The sequence below is a fragment of the Haemaphysalis longicornis genome, unplaced genomic scaffold, assembly GCF_048455015.1.
Source record: "Haemaphysalis longicornis isolate Haplotype H1 unplaced genomic scaffold, Haemaphysalis longicornis Haplotype H1 scaffold_3, whole genome shotgun sequence".
In the NCBI taxonomy this organism is placed as follows: domain Eukaryota; kingdom Metazoa; phylum Arthropoda; class Arachnida; order Ixodida; family Ixodidae; genus Haemaphysalis; species Haemaphysalis longicornis.
Window position 1 is genome coordinate 155,154,279 of NW_027526335.1, and position 12,522 is coordinate 155,166,800.

The 12,522-nt window shown below is 51.1% G+C and overlaps 1 pseudogene; it reads left to right on the forward strand.

Annotated features, from left to right (window-relative positions):
- Nucleotides 1-443: 443 nt before the first annotated feature.
- LOC144175160 (very long chain fatty acid elongase AAEL008004 pseudogene) lies at nucleotides 444-2,835 on the forward strand (annotated as a pseudogene).
- The last annotated feature ends 9,687 nt before the right edge of the window (nucleotides 2,836-12,522 follow it).

Below are 12,522 nucleotides of genomic sequence, written 5' to 3' on the forward strand. Positions count from 1 at the left end.
GACGACCGAAACAATCGTCGAAATTGCGCAGTCAGGGGCGCCCCCGTGCATTCATCTCACGCCTCTGTCACGGCCACAAGTCGTGGATTCGCGCAAATACGTGAAAAAGAGGGCGTAAAGAGCAAGAACCGAACATGGTATTTATAATCACTTTTTTTTATTTCCGTCTCTTCTGAGCGCAGGGCGTTTCTCGATAACCTAAAGTCCACCAGCCACCACCAGGAGTGCAACGAGCCTTCTAATGCCTCCGCGCCAATCCCCACCTCCTCCAGATTCTCACGCAAGGCGAGCAAGCAAGACCGTCCGAGCCGCACATGGTCACTAAGATACGCGCCAATGACGTAAGAGTACCTCTCTCATCCTCTTTAAAACGCTTGCGTAAAACAAAGGACGTCAAAACGACACCAGTGCTAGAGCTGCCACAAAATTGGCTCCTGAAGCGCCGTGGTCAGTCTGGCCTCCGCTAGGTCAACCAGAGATGCGGTGAGAAGGGGATGCTGATTTGAAGATGAAAGGCCGAGAGCGGGCGGAGGAAAAAGCATACAATTGGCATAAACACAGCTGAGGGGGACCTTGGGGAATGCCTGCAGTACCCGCGGCCTGGTACAGCGCTCGGGGCGGCGCGTGAGCCTTGCCTTGAGGCGGTATCTGGCGGTCGCTCCACCGCGCGGCCGACCGGAGAGCGTTACCGACGACGTCAGCGGCGGGAGAGGGGAGCAAGGGTAGCCGCCGGCCCCGGCATAATAGAGATGCGGCGCTTTTTCCTCCTCCCCGTTTACGCACGCGGTCACGTGGTACCGGCGGCGTATAAACCGGCCGCGTGATGGCTGGCAAGGCAGCATTGAGGCACCAGCTTCCAGTGGGAAAAGAAGCCGTTCCCTCCTTTGCACACTTCGTGCACTACAGCGTGCGCTCGGCCCGCTTTTACTCTTCGTCGCCGCTTTCGCCCCCTTTTGTCGCATCTGGTGCAGTACGACGCCCTACTCCGATCTCGGCAGAAGATGTCATTCGTGTGGGACCAAGCCGTGTCCAGCTACCATGCGGTCGTGGCCAGCACGGACCCCCGGGTCAAGGGCTGGCCGCTGATGGGCAGCCCGATGACCATCCTGTCCATCATCGCCGGCTACGTCTACTTCGTCAAGGTGTGGGGCCCCAACTGGATGAAAGGCCGCGAGCCGTTCCAGATCAAGAACGTGCTCATCGCGTACAACTTGATCATGGTGGTGCTCAGCACGTTCTTCTTCTTCGCCGGCGGTCGCTACACGTACCTGGGACCGTACAACTGGTTCTGCCAGCCGGTCAGCTACGGCACCGACCACGGCTCGATGGCCGTGGTCACGCTCGGATGGTGGTACCTGCTGCTCAAGATGACCGAGTTCCTGGACACGGTGTTCTTCGTCTTCACCAAGAAGTTCTCGCACATCTCGCTGCTCCACGTGGTCCACCACACCACCGTGGCCTGGACCGTCTGGATGGGCGTCAACTTCGGCGCCGGCGGCCAGAACGCCTTCTTCCCCTTCATCAACTGCTTCGTGCACATGGTGATGTACACGTACTACTGCCTGGCCGCCATGGGGCCCGAGGTGCGCAAGTACCTGTGGTGGAAGCGCTACCTCACGCAGTTCCAGATGGTCCAGTTCGTCGTCGGCTTCTTGCACGCCGCCGTGCCCGTCTTCTACGACTGCGGCTTCCCGCCGTACTTCGCCTACATCCTCATGGCCGAGGCCGTCATGCTGTTCTTCATGTTCCGCAACTTCTACAACAAGGCCTACAAGGCGTCCAAGACTTCGCGCAGCCAGAAGAACGGGCACGTCACGGGGCACGTCACGGCGCCCGCTTCCGACGCCGTCAAGCTGGACTAATGCGACGACCAGTTCCTCATCTTGGCGTCTACTAGGACTATGCGTGACGCTGAGAGATTGCAAGGACTGCAGACTGTTTTTATTTTATTCTATTTTATTCTTTTGGCGCCGTTTCGGAATAAGCCTAGTCAGCAAGCGACGTGCCTACCCGGCGACGCCTCCGCCCACCCTCATTGCGTCGCTGACAGCGAACTTCATCCGGCGGAGCGCGGTTTCCGGACGTACCCGGCAAGTCTCGGCATTCCAGTCAGGACTAATCGTTTGCTGTTTTTATCTTTGTGCGTTTCACGTAGTGATTCGGCCTCCTCACTTTCGCGACGTCGTCCGCTTCCGCGGGCACCAAATCGTTTGCGTTACAAAACCGTTACTGTGTCCGTGCCCTCTTTTGACTAGTATTTATAATTCTCGCCTGTCCCGCGCACCTATATTTTTATCAATTACAAGATAGCAAGGAGTGCCTTTTGTATTTGCTTCTTTTAAAAACAAATTTTCGCTCGGCCTCCCACGTATCTCGAATGACCAGCCGCGCGTGTTTTTTAGCCTGCAAGACGAGATGCTGCTCAAATCATGTGTCGAGGCCAAATAGTTCATATGTTGAGCTTAAGCCGCCCTAGCAGGGCAATGTTAAAAAATTAGTTTTTTTAGTGAAACTACATACCCGGCTTCGTAAGCACAGCGAAGCTGCGCTCTCGTATGCTAGTTTTTAATTGCCCGTCACTCAGTGATTCGCTTCTCAAGGGCGCTTGCCACGAATTGAACTCATTTTTTAAGCGTTTCGAATAGTTGTTCGCATACGAGTTTCCTTTTGCAGAAGTTGTTCACTCATGGAACGTTCTCGCATTTCATAGCTGTTTCTTTTTCACCGTGTAAATACCGCCCATTGTCAGCCATCGTCACCACCCCCTTCGTCGATGTATTATACACACGACTGTTTGCAATAAAGTGCCGTACCATTGTTGGAACAAAACAAAAACCTCTGCATCGCTTCTCTTGTTTCGCCTTTCCACAAGCTGCACGCCGTTGGCACATGCAGATGTGAAAGGCTTCTAGATTAAAAACGCTAGCTACTTCCTTACTTCTTTGAACGGGGAGAGAGAGAGAGAGGGGGGGGGGAGACACCCGCCGTGCATTGACCCATGACAGTCGCCCTTGTTTCGTCTCTAATGCGCTGCGTTCGACCTGGAGTGAGGTCTACAGCCTTCGAACAGGAAAAACAGGAACTAACTTCGAAGTTCGAAAAACAGGAACTAACCGATGGCGGGGAGTGCGTTGCTCAACAGGGCAGTAGTACGCGCTCTCTGCCCGTGGCCTAGGAATTAGCGGCACCCCACATCAGGGTTTCTGTTCACGGCCAAGGTTCGCGGCATTTCAAGCCGGAGCATGTAAGCGCTCCCCGCATCGCCCATCGCAGACTTGGATGGAAGCCCGTAAAGCGCTGCCGTGTCGTTTAAGCGATAGCGGCTCGCCTATCTATTATTCGGGTGCGCGCGTCCGAACGCTATTAGTAAACCGCTCCTACTCGGAACGGTTTGAGTTTAACGCCCCTGCCAACGGTTCACTTGGCGCGTTTATTGCACCGAGCGTTCATCTCTATCGCAACTCGACAAGCGTAACCGGGAAATGCGTTGCGGTGTAAACAAGGCTACATTACGTTGGCGTATGTGAAATGATAGCGTGCACTTTCCTGCGTTGAATAGACTTGACTGAATGCGAAACCCTGGAGCATGTTTCGATGGCTCGAGGAGCCGCCATTAGATTGCACTAACGGGTGATCACAGTCAGATGGTGGAGTCATAAACTACATTTGGGTGCCTTGAAAAGACTCCGACTGCACGTGGGAAGAGTAAGAGAACGGCGTTGGAAAAGCCCCGTGCCAGTTTGCTGACCGACTCAAACCCACCACGCGGTCAGCCTAACTTCGATATCAAGAGTTCTGGTGCATAGTTCTATCACTATGCATATTTTGTGTCTCTGCCTCGTTCTCCCAGATATACAAATGCTTATACGTGCAGCTGGTTGGTGTTAAGATTGCACCGAGCATTATTTTTGCACAAATATTTTCTTCGACAAATTCGACAAAGATAAGTAGCACAATGAATCAGCATTTCGTTAGCTAAATTATCAAGTTTGTGCGCCTGCATCGGGGGTAGCGAGATGGCCTCCGATCTTTGTTGCAACTATTCTGCTCTTTGCCCAGGCCTTCGCATATAACCCCTCATGCAACCGACAAACATACGCAGTTAGTAGATAAAAAAACACTCCTTTTTTTCGCATTTCTAACGCGTTTTCACAACCTTGCACCTCATTTTATTGGAATGCTCTCGAACACTTTTTATCACTCGCGAAGGCGTCTCTAAAAACGGTTGGAAAAGTCACTAGCGTAGATTCTGCTCACGGTAATTGCGACCGCTGATCCGTGTATATACATAAGTGCACATTGACTGGTATATACGTACATACATAAACGTAGAACAAAGCAGGAGTACGTTCAGGGGTTGTGGCGCCACGTTAGCAACCATGGGAGGCCGAATTCAGCGTTAGCCATATCTGCTTTTCAATGGGAATGCATTATGTGCGCCAAGGGGCGAAAGCCCAGTCTGTGTGAGCACGGATAACTCCAAAACTCCACGAGCCTTCAGTTTGTAAAGACATTGATTGTTGGGTTTAACGCGCCGACGCAACGCAGGCGATGAGACGCGCCGTAGTGGAGGGCTCCGGAATAATTTTGACCCCGTAGGGATCGTTACCGTGCGCCGAAATCTCGAACTCACAGGCGTTTTTGCTTTTAGCCTCCATCAGAAAAGCGGCCGCCGCGGCTAGAACTTGAACCCGCGTCCTCGTGCTCAGTAACACAACGCCTTCCACTGAGCCACCGCGGCGAGTAATTTGTAAGACCAAACACTTCTTGACGAGAGTGGTAACCGAACCCAAGCGCAAGCGGTTCATGTATTGACCACTATTTTTGACCCACGCCGCACAAAACACAGCTATTCAGGGCACACGCATTTCTGTTTGCGTGCTTTCATTGGCGAGGCATTAAGGCTACCCTCCTATCACTTGTATGTGCCGTCGTCGTTCAATGAAGCTACCATTGTACAGATACCGGGGTTCTCAGAACAAAGGTGGGACTCAAGCGACATTCCTTTTCCAAGTTATCGCAAACCGGGCACTTACGCTTCGATGGGGAACTGTAATTAAGTGTAGTGATAGGCTTCTCTCAGCAACTAAACTGGCCTTATAAATACTAAACCACACTTGTTCACAAAGGAAATGCGTAAAACTGATGTAAGGGGCCCTGGTATAATAAAAAAATTCACGAAATAAAGAAAACGGAAGTTTTGTTTTTCGGCTCGTATCCAGGATGTCAGTTCACAGCGGCCGAACAGGCAGCTCACCAAGAATCTTGCTGGAGTATTTAAAGCTAATCATTAGACGGCGCTACAGACTTAACAAAGGGTGCCCGGCCTAAAGCTGCGATTGCTTCTCGGGCTGGTCACATACCCACACAAGGGGCTTGACCAATGACGAAGACAGCTGCCATAACAAGCTCACGGCCAATTCCCCCCCCCCCCTTTCGCTGCACCGTGACATTACCCACCCACACTAACAACCGAGGGATTGGTGAGTGAAGGTTGCAGTTGTGGTTAGAGGTTCGCCGCCTTCGGTTCCCGGCCGCGGCACGGCCGCTTTTCTGACGGAGGCGAAAAGCAAAAACGCCCGTGTGCACGAGATTTCGGCGCACGTTAAAGATCCCCAGGTGGCCAAAATTAATCCGGAGCCCTCCACTACGGCGCGCCTCATCGCCTGCGTTGCGTCGGCGCGTTAAACCCTACCATCAATCAACCAAGAGGCCCACGGCCGAAATCACGCAAGCAGACTTAAAGGGAAGCTGAAGCGCTTTCCAAAAAAAATTGAGTTAGAGGCACGTTTATATAGTTTCTTGCGCGCTGAATCTGAATATCACATTGAATTTTATCGCACATGAGTCCAACCAGCATTTATTTTGCAAAACGCGCGGTCCCGTTTGAAAGACGCGCGCTTTTCGTCTTTTGACGCCCCTGATTGGTTGCGCCCTTCATGACGTCAAAGGAGGACACCCTTCGGCCGCGCGGGTTGTCGTAAGCATTGGGAACGATCGCACGGCAGCGGCGCTTGCCTTTTCGGCAATTTAGCTTGCAGTTTATTGTTCGCACATGACTGCAAGTTTATTTTATAACTTCCCGTGCTGTTGGTTCAAGTATCTTGGAGCTTAAATTTGCTTTACACGACCGAGAACCCCAAAGCAGTGACTGTGGCGTCGGCTAGAGGGTTCCGTAAAAATATTTATTAATTAGGCAACCCGCATGGGGGGTTTCTATTCCTTATGTTTATATTAGGTACTGCCTGCACTGTTTGTTACTATATACGAAACCATTTATGCCGCAGATTAAGCGGCGTTTTATAAACGATCTACCAGCAAAAAGCACGTACGTGCACTGCGGGAAAAAATAGCGTACATGCGCTGTAAACGTATATGCGAGACATATGTTGCCGGTACACGCATAAACCTCTGGGTAAGGTTTATGCGTGTACCGGCAACGAAAGCAACTATCCGTTTTTGCACGTGCTGCTGCTTGTAATTTGTTTTTCGTTTCCAAATTGTGGTACGTGACTCGTGAGGCAGGTATTACACTGCGGGCGTGCCAATGTACAAAGATTGCACCGTGTTTTTGCCGTGTTTTTATGGGGTTCCACATGGGAGCGGACGAGTCGGACAAATCTGTTTCGTCGTGTCCGCTCCGGTGGACTTTCTTTGGTGCACTTATTCTTGCGCCAAGTAGTAAACCGTTTCCGTTTTCTGAGAGATGTACGCGACCCTTTTTTGCGCACAGTGTGTCAGGTTCGTTTGGGTGCAGCACTGCCCGAATTGGTTGTTTCCTGTTGTGTTTATGGTGGTGGAATCCATGGCTACCTACGTGAAGTTGTTGATGCCACAAGGTTTCTTTGTGCCCGCTTCACCTTGGAATATTTATCTCATGTGCCGAGGAAGAAATTGTATAAGGATCTCGTGGATACGGTTTTGCCGATCCCACTGTACAGGTCCCTATACCGTGTGGGGCCGGGACAAGATGTTCTTCGGCGTGTAAAAAGAATGCCAGCTCCTGGCTATGTTAAATAATTTTTCTTTAAATTGCATGTCGGTGTACTACCTGTAAAAACCTGGATGATTGAGAAAGGTTTATTCGTGCCTTGGGGCCCTGATTGCTTCCCATGCAAAAAACCAGAGACCATCGAACACGTGTTCATAGATTGTTGGGACGGGGTCTTCCTATGGGACGTGTTACAGCGTACCTTAAAGAAAGATTTTCCTGTGGATAGTCATGGAATTCGGTTTTTAGCCATAGAAAATGAAGGGGATGTTCCATACGACTTCATAATGTTACTGGACCTACACGGTATATGGAGAGAGAGAGAGAGAGAGAGAGATGGAACTTTATTCAGGCATCCGGCGTGCAAAGGACACGATTCCCGGCCACGCAGGGCTCGGTCGCGTCCCCTCTATCTAATCACCCTAAGTCGCAAAAGTCCTAGGGCGTCGGGCTTAGACCCCGAGGCGGTTGGTCTCGGCGTCCGCTCGAGCTACTCGGAGCGCTCCCGGCCGCCACCGTCGGCCCCCTCCCGCATGGGAGGACGGAGTGCCGGGAGGGACGGGCGGGCGCGGGGCCCCCTTTCGCCTTTGCAGAGCCAGAGCCGCCTCGAGCCGCTGGATGGCCCTCCTCTGTTGTTGGGGCTCCGCAGAGCCCACGCATTCGCGCACGTCCGGTGGGTACGGGTCCTGGGGGTCCTGTCTATCCCCCCCACCGTCGCGCACTGCACAGTCACAGCCCCACATGATATGGGTCAGGGTCGCAGTTTTGCGTTCACACACACTGCACCGAGCACTCTCGTAGAGGTCCGGACACACGTGCCGCGCGAGCGCCGGCGTCAGAACAGTCTCTGTCTGTAATTGCCTGAGCTTCACCGCCTCCGCCCGAGACAGGTCCCGGTGCGGGAGCGGCAAAGCACGCCTCTGGTCCCGATGCCAACGAAGCACCCCGCCGTAGCCGGTGAGGGGCTCCGCTTCTTCGTCGTCGTCGATGTCAGTTGTTTCACCGCAGTCCTCGAGGGATGACGACAGCGGACGGGATGACGGTATATGGAAGGCTCGCATGGCCCGTCGGTACAATGATGTCGATGCGAGGCCAGGGAGGGAATACTTTTGTGAAAATGTCCGCTACATAGTAGAGGTGTTGAAAGCCGAGCCTAGTCCACCCGAGTGGCTGACTGTGCTGGAGAGTGTGGCGAGACTACCGCCGTTTTAAACCTTACACACTAGCAAGGTATGTGCTAGTGTTTTTTCACGTGGTGTAATTTTGTCGATGATTTGCATGTATGTATTGACCCAAACCAGGCAAAAAAAAAAAAGTACACGCATAAACCAACAAGCGGACTCTGCTTCCGAATTTCCTTTGTTCGTTGTCGCCCACCCCAGCCCCGTTACTCATCCCCATACACAGACCGACAAGCGCGCGCGCGCGCGCGCGCATTTTTCGGGCAGCGGCGCTAAGGTGCCTCCGCGATCGCTGGCTGCACTTCGATGAGTGGCGTCTTACTGCTTGGGTTGCATTTATTCTGAAAACATTATTGTAGCATACTGGGGCCTCCACAGCATTGTAAGCTTGGGTTTTTGAACACTGTTCTAAGCCCATGGGGAAAGAAAACCAACGCGTTTAACGAAGCAGGTATTTCCCAAACAAATGTGACTTTGGTTCTGGAACTGAACAAAACAGAAACATCCCGGGCCAAAGTACAGCAGTATTCACCATCCTTCCTAAATCTAGCATCTAATTTGAATATTCACGTCCGTCGCATAAAAAAGAGAAGAAAAAAATAAGAAAAACGCACTGGAGCGTTTTACAAAGTATCTAACGTAGTATAGTATATTTATTGATTGATTGATTGTAGGGTTTAACGCGCCGACGCAACGCAGGCGATGAGGCGAGCCGTAGTGGAGGGCTCCGGATTAATTTTCACCACCTGGGGATCTTTAACGTGCGCCGAAATCTCGAACACATGGGCGTTTTTGCTTTTCGCCTCCATCAGAAAAGCGGCCGCCGCGGCCGGGAATCGAACCCACGACCTTAGTGTAGTATATTATCTGTCATCAAGCACAGCCACCTCGGTTGTCGCTTCCGTGTGTTATCAAACGTCCCGGCGCGGCATTATCCTGCTTAGGAATACGGCAGTATACGGCATGGTAACGTATGCCTCGTTTGGCGTTCGTGCATACTTTTTGAACACGAAAGTTGTACAAATAAGTGCTATCAATCACAACAACAAGTATCATTCACAAGGCAACACGGCGAAAAGAGCATGGCCGAGGCGGCCGATCCGGCCGGAAGTCCAGGTATGACATTTTTCAGCCGTTTTTCGCCCGCGCTCTTCGGTCTTCCGGCATCGCGCGGCGAGATGGAGGCGGGGCATCGGGTCACTTTTGTTTGCGCATTGCGCCGCTTCTATTGCATGTATTGCGAAAAATTTCGTACACGGCAACTATTCAATGTGTACTTGCTGCTAGTCAACTTTTCTTTTAATTCTAAAACCGCTTCACCTTCCTTAAGTGCCTCTGGTATTCTTTTCGTGCATTCCAAAAGATTTACAGTAGAAATAAGCTGGGAAATAAAATTTTCTGGCCAGTGGGCGCGGTTACTCAGAGGGACGCCGCAACGTTTCCATAGCATTGTCGGTGGGATCAGCGGGCCCCGTCGCTTAACGCCGGAAACTACGTCGGCTGCTCGGCTTTTGTTATTTCAAATTCGTGTTTGTGTGGCCATCTACACGCCTTCAAAATAAGAAATCTCGTGTATGAGTGATATTTTCTGGAAGCAGCGTCAACTACGTTCTCAAAGCAGTCTCATTACTGACTCCGACGTGCCAAAGAGCACAAAGAGCACAAAAAAAGCACAAACACACACTGAAGAAACGAAAGCAGCTGCAGTGATGGTGCACGCAAAACGCGAAGCCTAGTCTATGTGTTGTGCTAATTCCTGTAAAGAGTTGAATACAGACGCGGAAGCCGTATCAACCATTGTGAGTCCAAACCGCGGCTTCAAAGTGATAAATTGCTGCCAAAGTGTCTGCTCCACCTGCGCGAGTTGAAACGCCGCGTCGGCTTGCAATGGCACTTTCGCGATCGCAGCAGTGAAGAAGCGGTGGCGGGAAAGAGACAAAAGCAACATTCCGCGCAAAAATTCTTCCAGGGGAGATACGGTGCCCCTCTCGCGTCTCAGCTCAAGGCAGAATCCGTTCCCTCTCCCCTTTAAGCGCACTCCCGTCTCGTCCGTCTTGCGTTTTTCTTTGCTGATCTGTTTTCTCCGAAGGTTAAGTGCTTGCAACGGAGGGGTTGGGGGGGTGTTGCTCGGGTTAAGAGTTCAACCACACTTGCACGCGCTGACGTTTCGGCTCAAGGACGGGGACGCCGTTCCTCCGCGGTGGGCCGTTTTCTTTTGTGTATCAGTGCGTGTTTCGATCCCTCCCGGTGTTCTTTTTCTTCGTCCTCTGTTACCGACTGCAGCGACGCTAGCTCATGCTAGCTGACCCAGGTGCGATGGGATCAGCGTAGGTACTTTGGCTAGACGCCGGGGGTGCTTCTTTCTCCGCGAATGTCAATGACGTCTTCCTCAGAGCTGAATGTCCAGACTACCAGGAACGCTGGCGGGGCCGCTGGGAACAAACGCTACCACGCGAACAAGGCTGCGAGATTGAATCCTCAAACAAAAGTGTTTTGCCAGGAAGATAGGCCGCCGTTAGCTATCTTCCAAACAGCTTTTTATCTCCCGGGGTCGCCTGCTCGCTCCTTTGTCCCTGTTTCTTTTTTTTTTTTTTTTTTTTTGTGAAGGATGTCATTTTCGTCGTTTGGGAACTTCGACTGGAAATGTACCGCGACAATTCGGGGATTTTCCTACCCATTCTTGAAGACAGGTAGGGTGCGAGCAAAGCGGCTTTGGCGCATTTGTGAGCGCGCGAGCCCTGAGGTAGACTAACCAGGGAGTGGACGGGGGTGGGAGGAGTGGGGCGGCGTGTCGTTGAAAGCAAGGTGCCGCGACGTTCTAATGGCAGGCAGGGGAGAATAGCTGAATGCTTGCTGCGGACGGTGACAACGCGGCGCCGTGGTTGGCAGCAGAAAGAATCCGGAAAAGAGCAGGAGAGGTTTTTGTGCAGCGGATAACGAACACAATGACAGATGAGACGCCCCTTCAATTACGCCACATTGCTTCCGGGTTTTTATGTGCTCAGTGTACTATGACAGTTATTTTCAGCCTGCCACGGTACAGTGAGCACACAAAAACCCGGACGCAATGGGACGTGTACTGTGTCAGTGTACTTTTCGGCCAGATGAGAGGACAACTTTTTTGGCGCCTACGCAAAAACTCTCACAGCAAGGAAACCCGAGCTAATAAGAATGAAAAAAAAAAAAAAAACGTTAAATATTCTAGAAGAAAGGACAATCCGAATTTCCGGTAATGCTTAAAATATGAACTCCTAAAATATTTCAAAACCAAAATTACGCACACAGGAACAAAGAATGAGCCACACATAAAACAAGAATAATTTCGAAATAATGATCTTGTGAAATTACCTAGTCTGCTCTTAATTATCTCGCCTAATAACCTTGCGCTTTTACAGATCTTTTTGGTGTGAATTGTGAACATTCAAATTCAACGTTTCTTGGTTTTTTTTTGTCACCTGTTGCATCTTGGTGGTACGCGGAGGGTTTCTGATTACGTGAGCCCGAAAAAGTCAAGTTCAACCCACTCCGGCGTTACCTTCGCTGCAACGACAGAGGGAGGCGGGATGATAGAACACCACAGTGTGTAAGAAGCCTTGGCGCACATTATAAAACCTCAGTAGGGATAAACGAATCTATAGCTCGATTCACGGAGGTGTGCCTGCTAAAACTAGGGCACGTACAACACGAGTACGTATGCCAAATCAATCCCTACAAGTTTTTACCTAACTAGTACTGGTGGCAGGAATCAAAAGATTGGTTTATTATGGTGGTTAACTTTGACGCTTCACAAACGATGATGTGCGCCGTAGTGCAGGGCTCGGGATTAATTTTGACCCCTTGGGGATCTTTAACGTGCACCGAAAGGCCAAATACACGGGCGTTTTTTTGCTTTTCGCCTCCATCAGAAAAGTGGCTGCCGCGGCCGGGAATCGCACCCGCGTCCTTTGGCTCAGCAGCGCAACGCCACAGCCACTGAGCCACCACGGCGGGTGGCTGGAATCAAAAGAAACAAGCAGGCAGAGTTCCGCAGCGTTGCCACGCGGCATTTCCGTTTCTCTTTCGGACGGTTCCCCAAGGTTATGGAACACCGTTTTATGGAATCGCCTACGCCCCTTTGATTCAAATGTATGCGGTGATTTGAACGGATGTTTTCGTCATATTTTTTAATTTTAGGTGGAATGTCCTTTACTAAGCTGTCACATTTTTTTCTGACGCTCTGAAGTGAGGCGGGTCTGGTTAGACGGAAGCTTTCGTTTGCTAACTGAATACCTTTTTATTATTTTGTAAAATTTCATAACATGGTTTAGCATGTCTTTGTGAATTTTTTTCTCAGTTCAGACTTTGTAGTCT